The 14,901-nt window shown below is 49.0% G+C and overlaps 1 long non-coding RNA gene across 1 annotated transcript; it reads left to right on the top strand.

The window, feature by feature from the left end:
- Positions 1-1,128: 1,128 nt before the first annotated feature.
- Positions 1,129-1,855, top strand: LOC120227156. Its single transcript, XR_005527195.1, has 2 exons — positions 1,129-1,187; positions 1,691-1,855. It is a non-coding gene; the product is annotated as an uncharacterized LOC120227156 (long non-coding RNA).
- The last annotated feature ends 13,046 nt before the right edge of the window (positions 1,856-14,901 follow it).

Here is a 14,901-nt window from a genome sequence, read left to right as displayed (position 1 = left end):
CATAACAGAAAAGATTTTAAATTCCAGGTTGTCTAATTATTTCTTTGAACGCACTTCTTAAAAATAAATTGAGTATCTTCTCCAGGGGGTTAAGAGACAATTTCACCTTATGGTATGCCAACCTGACAGCTGTTAAAGGCAGACATTATCTTTTGTTTCACATTTACCACCTTACAGAGTGGATTGAAAAAAATAGATATATAATCATCCGAGTTGAGAAGCTCTTTTTTAGCTCTGAGAGTGGGAGGGAGATTGGCATGCAAGAGATTCTGGGTTCATTTAGCAAGTGTATTAAGAGCCCTATTGCTGTATTGTCCTGTCAAGATTTAGGGGAACCTGGGTGGCTCAGTCGGTTAAGCGTCCAACTTAGGCTTAGGTCATGAGCCCACGGTCAGTGGGTTCCAGCCCGGCGTCGGGCTCTGTGCTGACAGCTCAGAGCCTGGAGCCTGCTTCAGATTCTGTGTCTCCCTCTCTCTTTCTGTCCCTCCCCCGCTCAGGATCTATCTCTCTGTCTCAAAAATAAATAAACATTAAAAAAAATTTTTTTTAAAAAGATTTAAACTCTGTGAACACCAAGTAGGCTTGTGGCCATAACAAAATTGTGTCTGAAGTCAGGAGCGTGCAGAGCAGTGGATATGCCTCCCCCAATATCTCCCTTGAGCTTATTCTTAAGAGGACAGATTCCAGACAGGCTGCTGGGATCTACAAATGGTGTCAAGCCATTCTTATGATCACATATCTTCCTTTGTCTTCTTTGCAAAGTTGCGCTATTGTTTCTCTTCCAAAGCAGGTCGCAGAAAAAAATACACTGCAGGCATCGTTTTGGACATCTTGACTTGAAATTTCCAGCGGCTCTAAGTGCTTTTTTTGTTTCCATGGAAACCAGCAGTGTTTTGAAGAGGCGGTGACAGGTTCAGCACATACCCGCTACCATGGGGAGCGCCCGTCAGTCTATCGGTGGGAGTCAATGGCAAAATCATCACGTTTCGAGGCTCTCTCTGACCCGGTCAGCTTGACCTTCTAAAGAGAGAGAAGCAGAATGATGGAGATGAAGTCATTCCGCCCCTCCCCCCCCTCCCCCCCCATCCGGCATTCCAGGCCTGGGTACGGTTCCGCTCTACCTCACCAAGTCACTCCCACTCACACTTGTCTTCAGCCCTCCTACTTTGAAGCCACCAGCAGAACAGGTGCGGTGGCTGCTGCCTGTGAACGTGTGATCGCAGCGCTGGGACCGGCCAGCTCGGCAAGGGGAGGTTACGTGCCCATTGGCTGGCATTTCCTTCTGTGTGGAATTCATTCCCAGGGGCCCTAGCTTTGTCTTGCTAGGGAGCTTTGGGTTGCGTTAGTTCTTTAAGAATTCATGAGTTTCACGTAATGGTGTGTGAGGGCGTGAGAGGGGCATACATTTCTCACAACCCCTGAGGTCCCGCTAGATTTTGGGAGACATTCCCAGCAGGTGTACGGCCCATCTGCGAAAGTCCAACTACGGGTGGGCTGGAGACGGGGCTGTTACTCTCACAAATGCAAATGGAGACACTTATTTCTTTGGTCTGGATTTTACCAGCCATCTGGGCAGGGAAGAAAGACCTTTGTTTGTCTTGTCATACGCTCTCATCTTAGAATCTGCAGGAGATGTCGCATGTCCTCAACGGCCCTTACCATTTCTCTGCACCTGTGTTCCTTTCCCCAGGGATTGCTCCGGACAGCCCCGTCTGTTGGCACAGGTGATGGGCCAGCAGTGTCAGGGAATTAGCACCCTCTGAGAGCGTCCCTCCCCCAGTGACTGATGGGAAGTGAAGAGCGATTACCTCTCCTCTCTCCCTGTTTGGGATGCAGAGACTAAGGTGTGTGTCCACCCTGGCTCCCAGGGGCCCCAGGTGGAAAAGAACGCCATGAAGCAAGGTACACACTTGTTCACTGCACTTTTTGCTGACTGCCTCTCGTTTCCTGCCTCATTTCCCTACTTACCTGTGGATATGTCCTGTGCGGGCTTTTGATATATTTATTTTTATCTTATTTTCCCACTTGTTTTTTCCCATTTTTTGTATTGGTGTGAAATTCACACACTAACATAAACTTGGCCATTTGAAAGTGAGCAATTCGGTGGCATTTAATACATTCACAGTGTTGTGAAATGGCTGAAGTCCAAGCTATTTTCATCTCCCCAAAAGAAAACCTCATACCCGCTAAGCAGTTACTCTTCCTCTTCCTCCCTTGGCCTCTGGAAACCACCAGTCTGCTTCCTGTCTCCATGGATTTGCCAATTCTAGATATTTCCACTGTTGGAATAATATAACATGGCATCTTTTGTGCCCGGCTTCTTTCACTCAGGCTAATGTTTTCTAGCTTCATCCACACTGTAGCCTGTGTTAACACCTCATTCCTTTTTTATGGCTGGGTAATATTCCATTCTTTGGATGTAAAAATGTATGCAGTCATTTATCTATCGGTGGACATTTGGGTTGTTTCTACTTTTTGGCTATTGTAAATAGTACTGTTATGAACATTCACATACAAGTATCTGTTTAAGTTCCTGTATTTTTTTTCAATGTTTATTCACTGTTGACAGAGAGAGGTGGGGGAGGGCTAGAGAAAGGGAGACAGAATCCAAAGCGGGCTCTGAGCTGTCAGCACAGAGCCTGATGCAGGGCTCACACTCACAAACTGTGAGATCATGACCTGAACCGAAGCTGGACACTTAACCAACTGAGCCACCCAGGTGCCTGTAAGTTCCTGTTTTTAACTCATCTGGGTGTATACCTAGAACTTGAATTACTACATCACATACTTCATTATTTACTCATTCATAGAATTGCCCAGTTGTTTCCACATTGGTTAGACGAGGCTTCCAATGTCTCCACATCCTTCCCGACACTCACTATTCCCTGGGTTTTAAAAATTGTGTCTATCCTAGCAGGACTGAAGTAGCATCTCATTAAATATCTTTTTCATGTGCTTGTTCCCACCAGCTTTTGTATTTTGAAAAATTCCAAACACACTGAAAGAATGTAAAAAGAAAAAAACCCCACAGAACACCTGCATGCCGTCCGTTCAGATTCAACACCTTTCATTTGTCTGAGTAGCTCCTGGTGGTGTCATTGAACTTGCTCTTCTGTCTTGGGAATTTTCTGCAAACTAGAAGGTTTTGTTTGTTTATTATTTTTGAGAGAGAGAGAGAGAGAGAGCAAGTGGGGAAGGGGCAAAGAAGGTGGGAGAGAGAGGATCTGAAGTGGGTTCTGTGCTGACAGCAGAGAGCCCGACGCAGGGCTTGAACTCAGGAACTGTGAGATCATGACCTGAGCTGAAGTTGGACACTCAACCGACTGAGCCACCCAGGTGCTCCTGGAAGTTTTATCTAGAGGCCTGAATAGGGTCTGGCGAAATGTGTCAACTTGGCATCTTTAATAATAACACCAGATTAGGGTATGGGCACTTACTAGGGCCCGTGGGCTCACGCACATAGTCTCGCCCAATCTCACAATGACCCTGTGCAGCGTAGGCACCAATTGTTTCTGGCCGCCTGGAGTTCACAGAGTCCACAGCCTTTCCTCCTGATTTTCCTCCCAGAAAGCAGCCCTTCCACCTGCTTAGGTGACGCTGGCCCCAGTCCTTAACCCCAGAGAGGCACCTGAGGAAGGGACTGCACCCAGAGCTGCAGCAATTGGCCAGGGCGAGGCACTTGATCCAGGTCGGGCCAGTGAGCGCCAGCCCCTGGGCTCCCTTCGCTCCTGGGAGTAGAAAGCTCCACCTCAGATTGTAGGACTCGCTGTCCTTTGACGCGCCCTAAAGAAAAGACTGCCAAGTAATTACAAAAGGGCATCATTTGTAAGCTATGCCCTGATTTCAGACACGTTCAACTGCGGAAAGAGAAAACGTCTTAGATGGCTGGCCATCTTGCCCTCCCTGGAGGACAGCCTGTCTGAGGGGTTGGCTGGGCTTCCAGAAGAGAGTTGCGGACTCTCTACGCACGGTCGCCTCTTCTCTAGCGGCCCAGAACACTCTCCAGGAGGCCGCTGGCTGGAGCTCTGGGAGCTTGTGGGACAGACCCAGCCTCCCCCAAAGACGTGCTCTATACTCGCGTACCACTTTCCTGACAGCCAGGGTCTTCCGGGTTCCCTGACTCTGCAAGGGCCGTGTGGACACCATTCCGCAGAAGAGGCAGTGAGGCAGTTCTCAGAGGCCGGTCTGGGATGGATGAGACATTCCCTTGGGGACTGAGGTGGGCCTCAGCTTCCCTTTCTAGACTGGGTTGTTATTTTCAGGGTTGCTGGGAGGATTGGACCAGATTATCCCTGCAGCAGGCACAGCGTGACGGCTGGCACTCATTCTGCCCAAGGTTATCCAGCCCTTGCTTAGATGGATGGCCTTGAACCCTGCGATCTCTGGCTGCCTTGCTGTGTTCTTAACATCCCCCCAGGATCTTTTCACAACCTTGTCCTGTTTCCCCTCTGCGCCCCTCTTGTCACTCTCTCAAGCTCACAGCTAAATTGTGACAAGAGGGATTTGTGGCAAATGGCTCAGCGGGATTAAGAGGCCTCTGCTGGGCACATCTGCTGCACTTGTTGACTCCAGAAAACAAAATTGTCACCAGCTCTTCTCCCCTGGGGGGTTACAGTGGGAGGGGAACCTGTGGGGGACCCTGAGGTCTGCCCACACGCCACCAGGGCTGTGCTTTTCATTTGAAAACACAAAGCCTAGGAAGGAGGCTTTTGTTGCAGGGGCTGCCCGTTCCCGGGTGGTACTTAGTTCTTTTTACGGGAATCTCAAAGGTCAAAAGATTTTTCTAACCCAGGTGGACGGCAGAAAAATCCAGCCTCAAGAACATGCGCTGGCGGGTTTCAAGGCAGCTCACAGTGTGAGCAGCCTGACAGCTGAGTCCCTGGGAGCGGGAGCTGGGGTGGGAGTGCTCCCGTCAGGGGTGGAGCACAGACAGAGACCACAAGAGGGACAGAGAGAGAGAGACAGAGGCAGAGGGAAACAGAGACACAGGAACAGGGAGGAGAGAGAACAAGAAAGGAGACAGAGAAACACACAGCAAGAGGCAGGGAGAGACACAGAAAGAGATCGAGAGAGAGAGAGAATCAGAAGGAGGGAGAGAGAAGACAGAAAAGCAAGGCCAAGAAAGAATAAAAAACAGAACCCAAATGAACCGGAAAGAAATTTCAGGTGGTGAGGAGAGAGACACGTGGATAATTGTGCTTAACTCCACATTGAACACAGAGTTGGGATTAAAGTATTTGTTGATTTTAAAGGGCAAGACAAGAGGGGCGCCTGGGTGGCTCAGTCAGTTAAACATCCAACTCTTGGTTTCGGCTCAGGTCATGATCTCCAGGTTCATGGGTTCGAGCTCCCCAGCTGGCAGAGTAGAGACTCCTTGGGATTCTCTCTCTCACCCTCTCTCTCTGCCCCACCCCGCTTGCGCTGTCTCTGTTCTCTCTCAAAATGAATACATAAACTTAAAAAAAATAAAGGGAAAGAAAAGAGATCTGAGAAAACAGAGGAGGAAAAAGGTGGGGGAGAATGTGAGAAGAGGCGGGGAGCGGGGAGAAAAAGGCAAAAGGAAGAGAGAAAGGAGGCAGGGAGGAAGAGGGAGGGGTCTGATTCAGGCAGCCAGGCCTGGCACACCCTGTTTCTCTCTCCTCCATTTTTCTCCTTTGCAGGCTGAGGGCCAAGTCCATGACTATTCCATGCCTTTGCAAACCCAGGGCCCTAGCGTAGTATCCAGGCTGAGTTGGAAGTTTATAGATCTGGTTCTTGGCAGCTTTCCGCCCACCAGGTTCTGCCCCAAAGTAGACCCCTCTCCTAGGCCCTCAATGCTTTTTCATAGGACGTGATTTGGGGAAGACCCTGGGGGAAACCTACAGCTGGATTTGGGCACATCATTTGTGGGGCAAAACAAAAAAACAGGTGCCTTTGTTAAAAAATTATTAAAAATGTCAGGACGGCTAAGGCAGAGTATTAAACCAAATGTGGGGGGGTCTTCCAAGCACAAGGCACTGACCCCTCTTACTTAGATACTGCACAGTGAGCCAGAGAGGTGGGACCCTAGGTCCTCTGTGATGGTGAGAGGCACTGACCATAGGTGGCGCTTCTCTGTTGATTTCATTCATTGAGCAGACATAGTAGTTATACCAGCCCCATTTTACAGATGAAGAAACTGAGGCCACTGGCCAAAGTCCCAAGGCTATTAAGTGGTAGGGCCAGGTCTGCCTGCCTTGAGCCCTTGCTGTTTACCACCGAGGCCATTCCTGTTGCTGTCCCTCTTCTAAACGGGACAGGAGACAAAAAGCAAGGCTCAGTGGGTTGGGAAGAAGCTTCTGCTTCAGGACACCTTCTAGTGAGCAGGCAGAGCAGTTGAATTGAAATAGTAAGAAGGCAGTTTCCACATAAATATAGGAGGTTTTGCGCATTGAGGGGATGGGCAGAATTAGCAGGAAACGATAAATCATGGCCACCCAGAGCAAGCCCGCCTGTGCCCCAGGGACATGGGTGAATGTTCAGCATCCGATGAGCAATTAGAGCATCAGGTGCCAGGAGTCACAGGGCTTTATAAATTTGGTTTGCTTTTTTCGAAGCAGGGCGCTAACATACCACATCAGGCTGTTCATCAGTGAGCAACTCTTGATGGGCATGTGGAATCATCTAGAACAGGGGTTCTTAGTCTGGGGCTATAGATGGGCTCTGGTACTCCTGAACTGGGATGTAGTTTTCCCTGTTGGGGCTCTCCAGAAAGAGACCTTGGGCCAAGAATTGTCCTTCCCCAGGGCACCTGGGTGGCTCAGTCGGTTGAGCAACGAGCTCCGGCTCAGGTCATGATCTCACAGGTCATGGGTTCGAGTCCCGCATCAGCCTCTGTGCTGACAACTCAGAGCCTGGAGCCTGCTTCAGATTCTGCGTCTCCCTCTCTCTCTCTGGCCCTCCCCTGTGCTCTCTCTCTTCCTCTTTTTCAAAAATAAATAAACATTAAAAAAAAGAGTTGTCTTTCCCAAAGGAAGTGAAAGTTGGGGGAAATTTCCCCAGCATTGATCCCCAACACCAACCCTCATTGGCTGAGGGCTGCTTTCAGGAATATCTCTCTGACATAGAATATTGAATTCATACCCGTGGGTCTTGAACCCTTAGGAGTGTCAGAGTTATTGCTAGAAATGGAATTGTCTGTACATCACATAAATATTGGAATTTTTAGATTTATGTAAATGTGTTGTGACTATGAAGAGATTCTTTTTTTTTTTTTTTTTTTTAAAGTAGGCTTTATGCCCAGCGTGGAGCCAAAGGAGGAGCTTAAACTCATGACCTTGATTTCAAGAACGGAGCTGAGATCAAGACTCAGATGCTTAGGGGCGTCTCAGACGTCGGTTAGGCGTCCAACTTGGGCCCAGCTCATGATCTCACAGTCCATGGGTTCGGTTTTCTTACTCTTATTTCTCATTTATATTCTTAGTCTCAGCAGCAAGGTGGCTTCTGGGCACGTCCAGGCACCCTTCCTAGCCTCCTGGGAACTCCCGGAGAGTGGGCCATCTTCCCATTGGCCCAGCCTGGCTCACCTGACCATCCCTGAGCTAATCCTGGAATCTGATTGGCCAGACTGTGGCCAGGTAGTCATAGTGTCCGAAAGCAGGGTCTTCCATCCAAGCCCAGGGACTGAGAGAGAGCCCCTCCCTTGCTGGTGTCCCAAAAGAAAACTGGGACGCGGTCACCCAGAGAAGGGAGCCTGGATTTCCATCACAACCAGCCTGTGGAGCGGCTGACGTGAGCAAAGGGCCCTCATTTTGGAAAATGTTGGGGTCGAAGCCAAAACGGACCAGTCTTCCTGAAGAGACGTACAATCGCTTGGCTCTGATATCAGCATAAAAGTCCCAGGTCTTTCATCCTAACTTGGGGAAATCCTTTTATTTTTATTTATTTAAGTAGGCTCCACGCCCCAACGTGGGGCTTGAACTCACAACCCCGAGGCCAAGAGTCGCGTGCTCCACCGACTGAGCCAGCCAGGTGCCCTCCTCCCCGCCCCCCGGTGAAATCACTGTAATTACATAAACCTCTCCGAGAATTCGAGAATTCTCCAGTAGAAAGTAATTGAAAGTCAGGAAGGAGGGACCGTAGGAGGGAGAGGGGTGGAACTGGGGAGGCAGAGTGAGGCTTTAAATATCCATTGTAAAGATGTGCAGGTAGAAGAAGTCTCCCTCCCCGGGGCGGGGTGGCGGGAGGGGGCTGGGGACTGGAGTACCCCAGGTTAGAACTTGGCTACTAAGAAGAGAGGAATTCCAGAGCCCGTGGTAAATAAAGCCTTTTGAGATAAATAAGCATGAAGGTTTTCCTACCAATTGTCCTATATTCTTTTTAGCTTTTTGTCACAACAAACTCCACTGCGGTAAACAATCTTGCACAAAAATCCTTCCCGTGGTGCCTTGTATTTCCGTGGGATAAATGGATTAAAGTGTGATGCAGCGCACGGTGGGCCATTCAGCTTTAGAAAAGTGACTTGGAGCTTTGTGGAATGACCTTCGAGATGTCTGAAAGAGATATGTCCTCTCCCTCTCTCTCTAGATAGAGATACAGATATAAATAGGGATTGAGATATATGGAGATAGATATACATAGATACGGAGATAGAGATACAAATATAGGGAGGGAGGCAGAAATACAGATAGATATATTAAGTTGGGGGGGGAGGTGGGAAGCAAGGTGGGTAATGATTTTTTTTGAGGAAAACAAAATCTCCTTTGTGTGTTTTTATGAGCAAAGGGTATGGTGTGGAAGGCTACCCTCTAAATAGTAACCTCTAAATAGTAAACGTGAATGTTTCAAGGCTGTGGACCTCAGAGGGCTTGAGAAAGGTTATTAACTTGCTTACTAGCTCCTTGTGGGGTGGGAATTGTTACAGTCTGCAAGTCCGAGTATATACATGCATATTCTTCACCTGCAACAAGGCAACAATGTTACAAGGGAAATGTATATATAGCATCTGTGAGCAACCTAGAAGAAGGCTAAACCCTACCCTTCCCTCTAACCCTGTCTTCTAGAAAGGTTGAGGAGCAAGGAAGATCCAGCAGGTTGGGGAATTGGGGAGTGAAAAGGCACACATTGCTTTTATATAAGAAGGAGGTAGAGTTGGTAGCTGAAATGCCCAGTTAAATTTGGATTTTACATAAAGAAGGAACACATTTTATTTTTATTTTAGTTTTTAAAGTTTATTTTTTTTGAGAGGGGGGAGGGGCAGAGAGAGAAGGAGAGAGAGAATTCCAAGCAGGCTCTGTGCTGTCAGTGCAGAGCCTGATGCAGAGCTCAAACTCACAAATGTGAGCAGAAACCAAAAGACAGACGCTCAACCCACTGAGCCACCCAGGCGCCCCAGGAGGAATATGTTTTAGCATAAGTATGTCCCAAATATTGTACTTTCACAGTGGTCCAGCTTGGGTCGTGGGACCGTCTATGAACTAATTATGCAATCTTTGGCCCAATGATAAGGTGCCCATAGAGTCAGAACATAATTAGACCAGAGATTCGTGTGTTTTTTTAAACTCGGAGTTTCAGATGTAACGGGGTGCCCTGCCTTTTGTGTTCTAAATGCAGTAACCCTATGCGGAAGAAAGGAAGAAAGTCAGGATAGAGGGGGTGGGTAGGGGACAGGGGACCACAGCTCTGGTACTGGGAATGTCCTGAAGTTTAGGGAGGGAGCAGAGATGAACATGCCCCTAGCAACGTGGGACCATTGGGACAGAAATGGGCAGAGAGGATTTTAAGAGGTTTTCTTGGGCTATGCCTCCCAACCAGTCCCCTTGAGAGAACGTTAGTACAATTTAGAGTCTTTTAAAATCTTTTGGGGGCACCTGGGTGGCTCAAGTCAGTTAAGCATCCGACTCTTGAGTTTGGCTCAGGTCATGATCTCATGATTCGTGAGTTCCAGCCTGGCGTTGGGCTCTGCCACTATCTGCTTGGGATTCTCTCTCTCCCTTTCTCTCTCTCTCTGTCCCTCCCCACTCAAAATAAATAGATCTAAAAATAAAATCTTCAGGGCGCCTGGGTGGCTCAGTCGGTCAAGCATCCGACTTCGGCTCAGGTCATAATCTCATGGTTTGTGGGTTTGAACCCTGCGTCAGGCTCTGTGCTGACAGCCAGCTCAGAGCCTGGAGCCTGTTTTGGATTCTGTATCTCCCTCTCCCTCTGACCCTCCCCTGCTCACATTCTCTCTCTCTCTCTCTCTTTCTGAAATAAATAAAAAACATTTAAAAAATTAAAACTAAAATAAAACCTTCTGTGGGAGAAATAGGGAGATGCTATATGAGCCCTGGCTCCAAGGCAAGCCTGTAACATACTTGGCCTGTTTTTCTTTGTTTTTGTTTTTGTTTTCTTTTTATGGCCAAGTATGAGGTTAGCAGTGATGTTAGTTTCTCTTTCTCTGGCTGGGATGAAGGGCAGCCCACTCATTTTTGAAACTGAATTCTATTATATCAGAAACCATCCATTTCACCAGGTGATTCTGTCCAAAGAAAATAAACCTTTTGAGTGAGTCAAGTGTGACTGCATCTTTACGAAGCCAGAAACCGTCGAATAAGCCATGCTGAGGCTGCCATCTGGTGGTTTAAAGAGACCCAGCATGCCGTGCACACTCGCCACACACTGAGCTTCTCTGTTAGTTGAAGGTAGTTCCTTGGCAAATGCTTGGGCGCCTACTGCATACCAACAACACTATTGCAAGCAGTGGTAACAGCATCGTTTCAGAACGGGAATTTCTCAGTTTAGTGCAAATAAAAACTTATACTCCTGGAAATGTAAAGGAGATGAAAAGTAGGTCTTTAAAACTTTGAAGCCATGGAATTCATGTTGAAACCAGTTTTTCTGTCCAATGCTGTTTTTTAGTACAGAGGATTAGTAAGTCTTGGACACAGTCATAACATGGAGAGAAAGAGAGAGAGGGAGAGAGAGAGAGAGAGAGAGAGAGAGAGAGGAAGAGGACGAAGTGGAGGAGGAGGAGGTGGAGGAAGGGTGAGAAACTTGGGAAGGGAGATTGGTAGGGCACAAGATCTGAAAAACTGGTAGAACTTTCCAGAAAATGGCATTCATGCCTTCTCTTTGTTTTTAGGTTCCACTCTGATGAACTATCTTCTCTGTTTATGCTGTTGCAGAACGTGAACAACCATCACTTACATTTCACAATTTATGGAGCTGATTTCATGAGTTACGTTGTGTGCTCGGGTCCGGTAGGATGATGTTGGAAATCTGACAGAGGCCCAGGGCTCTCTAGCCCCCCCCCCCCCATTCTCACTGTGTTGCTTTCCTTCTCCTGTGGGGCACTTCCATTGGGGCACTAGCGTCATGACTGGGTTCAAGGTGTGAGGAACGGTGTGTGTGTGTGGGGGGGGGGTTGGTGCTGTAGCCAGTATGTCTGTCTCCTTCTACCAGGAAAGCGGTATCTTAGAGCCTTCCCGGCCTCACACACACACATACGCGCGTGCACACACGTGCACATGCATGCGTGCACACACATATGCCAAGCCAACTTCTGCCAAGGCTCATTGATCAAAAGGGACCAGAGGATCGATCCTAGCAGCAAAGAAGGATGGGAAAATGGGCAACAGAATGATCCTAATTGAAACCAGCCATGACCCATTGGTTGAGGATGGGTTCACTGTGGCTCTGAACAAAATTAGGGTTCTGTTAGCAAAGAGCAGTGGAGTAGATATTGGATGGGTACGTTTTAATGTCTGACCCAACATTCTGTCATATGTAGGACAGTCAGCAACATCTCTCCCTTTTTGGATGTAGGGGTCCCATCCTGGGGCGCTCCGCAGTAGCAAGTCTCCCTTCTATCTGGGCTCCTTATCCTGAGAAGCTGTTAATCGTGGATCGAACCATAATTCAAATAAACTCCTCCCAGGTCCCTGTTCTCAGAGCGTCCGTGGGGTAAGGGAGCTGCTGTGGTCCTGGGTGCCCTGGGAGGAGCTGGCCTCCCTTCCTTCCTACCCTGGACCTCGAGCAGGAGCCACACCTCCGGGGCCCCATCTCCTCGTGTACCAGTGGTGTGGACCCGGGCGAGGGACGACCTCTCTGAGCCTCAGATACCTCGTCTGTGAGAGGAGAGTAGTAATAGTATCTTTACTCACAGGAATGAGTGGCATACTACAGTGCATCGAGTATCTAGGACATTCTTCAACTATTCTAAAAGGAAACATGTATTTAAAATGTAGAAAACAAAACAAGAGCAACTAGGGAGCAGCCAGCAAAGGCCATATACTATTATTGCTGTTTACTATTAGTATTAATTATTATTACTGAATTATCCTTCAGGGATTCCCTTGGTCAGTTCTTTATGGCTCTGCCTGTTGGCCTGGGGCGGTCTGTCCTGCCGTGTGTCTGAAGTGTCCCTCCTAGTGAGGGTGGGTTCTGATCTCAAGGGAGGCTCTGTGTCCCCACTGTTGTTCTCAACTGATAGAGCAATCAGTCCTGGGAAACAGGACCTTGGTTCTGAAGTCGCGCTGGATGCACTCTGACCTTTCTTCACCTTGCCTTTCCTTCCTGGGAATCTCCATTCCAGAACTGATTGAGTGACAGCCCTGCCCCCACCCCCAACCCCCAAGGAGCTTTTCTCCAGGGGACCTTTCAGAAGCCCACCCTCTGTTTTATAATGGAAAATGGTAACCACCCGGATGCTTCCCCATGCGCCCCCTCTCCGATGTCCCTGGGATAAACGGCACCCCCAATCCTTGAGAATTACCCAAACCTTGGATTGGATTCCCTAGGTGGCCACCAGAGGGAGCACTAAACATGGAAGTCCAGCTGGGTCTCCCGGAGGCTGGCCTTGGAGGTCTGGCCCAGCCCCGCCCCTCCCTGCAACTGCACAGCTCCAGCCACAGAGCTCCCGTCGTCCTCGCTCCACGTGCTCCCTCCGGCCCACAACTTTCCCCAGCACGCTACCCACCCTTCAGACGCCAGTGGAAAATCCCCCGCTCGCCCGCTCGCCCCAGCCATGCCGCCACCTGGCGTATCCGTGTTCGTGTATTACTCTGTGCGTTTCGTAGATTCGGGCCTGCCTTCCCCCGAGATTAGAAGATGCAGGCGGGCGAGGGCCATGTCACAGCCCCCACGGCAGCCCCAGCCCCTGGCCCGGGACTGGCCGCAGCAAAGACTGAGCCCATCGGCCGCCACAAGCCCGTCACTAGGAGCAGACGCTTGCAGAGCGCTTCTGCGCAGGCGCCGATCCGAGCCCTTCGTCTGTGGCAACTCACTGGACGCAGCGCAGCAACCCCGTCGTCGTTCTCATTTCATGGACCGGGGGGTGGGCGGGGGCGGGCAGTCACTCGCTCAAGGTTACACGGTTAACAAGCATCCATCAGAGCCTTTCAGAAGCGGGGTACGGCCGGCCAGCCCACACTGCCTCCCGCAGACAGGGGGCGCTCTCTCCCCCTCTCATCACCCACGGTGTGTCCTTGGTATGTTAATACAGTTCTCCGCAAACAGGAAAGGTCTGGCAAGTTCCAAGGGTGTCTCTAGCGCATGCAAAATGGTGGACTGGTGAATCGACTCAAATGAGGACACTTGTACTGTGAGACTACGGTAGACGGGAGCACCGTATCCATCAGATTCTAATGGAGAGTCTCCCCTGCGTGTTAAATACGACCCCTATAGTCATACCTCTCTGGGGCTTCCGTTTGCACAAACCCTCTGCCTGGGAGGCATCGGCAGTTCAACTGAACGGACGACAGACAGGGTGACTTGAGAAGAGTGACAGGAGCATCTGGAGCGCGTTTGGATCCTTAGGAGGAAGTTCTTCTGAAGGCCATGTGGGATCGCGCAGATTTCAGCCTGCAGGGACTGCCTTCTTGGGCACAGAGGGATTGCCCGCAGCTCTCCTGCCCTGCTCCCCGCCTTCGGCCTGACCCCTGAGGTCCAGGAAGGTCCTAGGGGGGATTGGCGGATGGATGCCAACTGCCTTTGTGGCTGGAGCTTCTTGGAATTCTTTTATTATTTAATTTTTTATTAAAAATTTTTTTTTAAACATTTATTTATTGTTGAGAGACAGAGAGAGACAGGGGAGGGGCAGGGGGAGAGGAGACAGAATCTGAAGCAGGCTCCAGGCTCTGAGCTGTCAGCACACAGCCCCACGGGGTTCAGACCCAGGAACGAGAGATCATGACCTGAGCCGAAGTCCGACGCTCAACAACTGAGCCACCCAGGCGCCCCAAGCTTCTTGGGATTCTTATGTGTCACCCATGCCAAATGCAGCCTTATATTTTGTTTTTATTTATTTTTTATTTGAGAGAGAGAGAGAGAGAGAGCAACTGAGCAGGGGAGAGGGGCAGAGGGAGAGAGAGAGAGAGAATCCTGAGCCGGCTCCACACTCAGCATAGAGCCTGATGTGGGGCTCGATCCTATCATGGCCTGAGCCAAAATCAAGAGTCACTCAACCGACGAAGCCACCCAGGAGCCCCAAGAGCTGATTTTTTAAATAAATCAGCAGGATTCTGACCCACTCGTGGGAGTTTGTCATCACCAGGCTCTAGATGGAGATTTGAGCCTGTTTTTCCTGATCTCTATTTCACAACCAATATAGGTACAGAACAGTTGACTTTTCCACTCTTTTTTTTTTTTTTTTTTTTTTTTTTTTTTTTTTTTTTTTTTTTTTTTTTTTTTTTTTTGGTGTTTGGTATTTTGTGGCATTTTGGGTCAGAGGAAAGACTGTCAGTGGATAGAATCTTCTTCCTTCCCTTATTCCTCACCCCTTGAATCCTCTGCTCAGTCACTGGAGAGCAAATTGAACTTGAAGGATTCAGGGAAAGCAATTTTGGACTCAGATTTTGGTCAAATTGTCTTCTTTGGGTTCCTTTAGTTTATTTCCTGCCAGGACCTTTCTACTTTATGAGTAAATATGGAAAACAAATGTGGAAGTAGCTTTGGAACTGAGTA

This window comes from Hyaena hyaena, unplaced genomic scaffold, assembly GCF_003009895.1.
Source record: "Hyaena hyaena isolate Hyena2069 unplaced genomic scaffold, ASM300989v1 scaffold_19, whole genome shotgun sequence".
Taxonomy (NCBI): domain Eukaryota; kingdom Metazoa; phylum Chordata; class Mammalia; order Carnivora; family Hyaenidae; genus Hyaena; species Hyaena hyaena.
The sequence above is the reverse complement of the archived record's forward strand: the minus strand, read 5'-3'. Positions and strand labels throughout refer to the sequence as shown.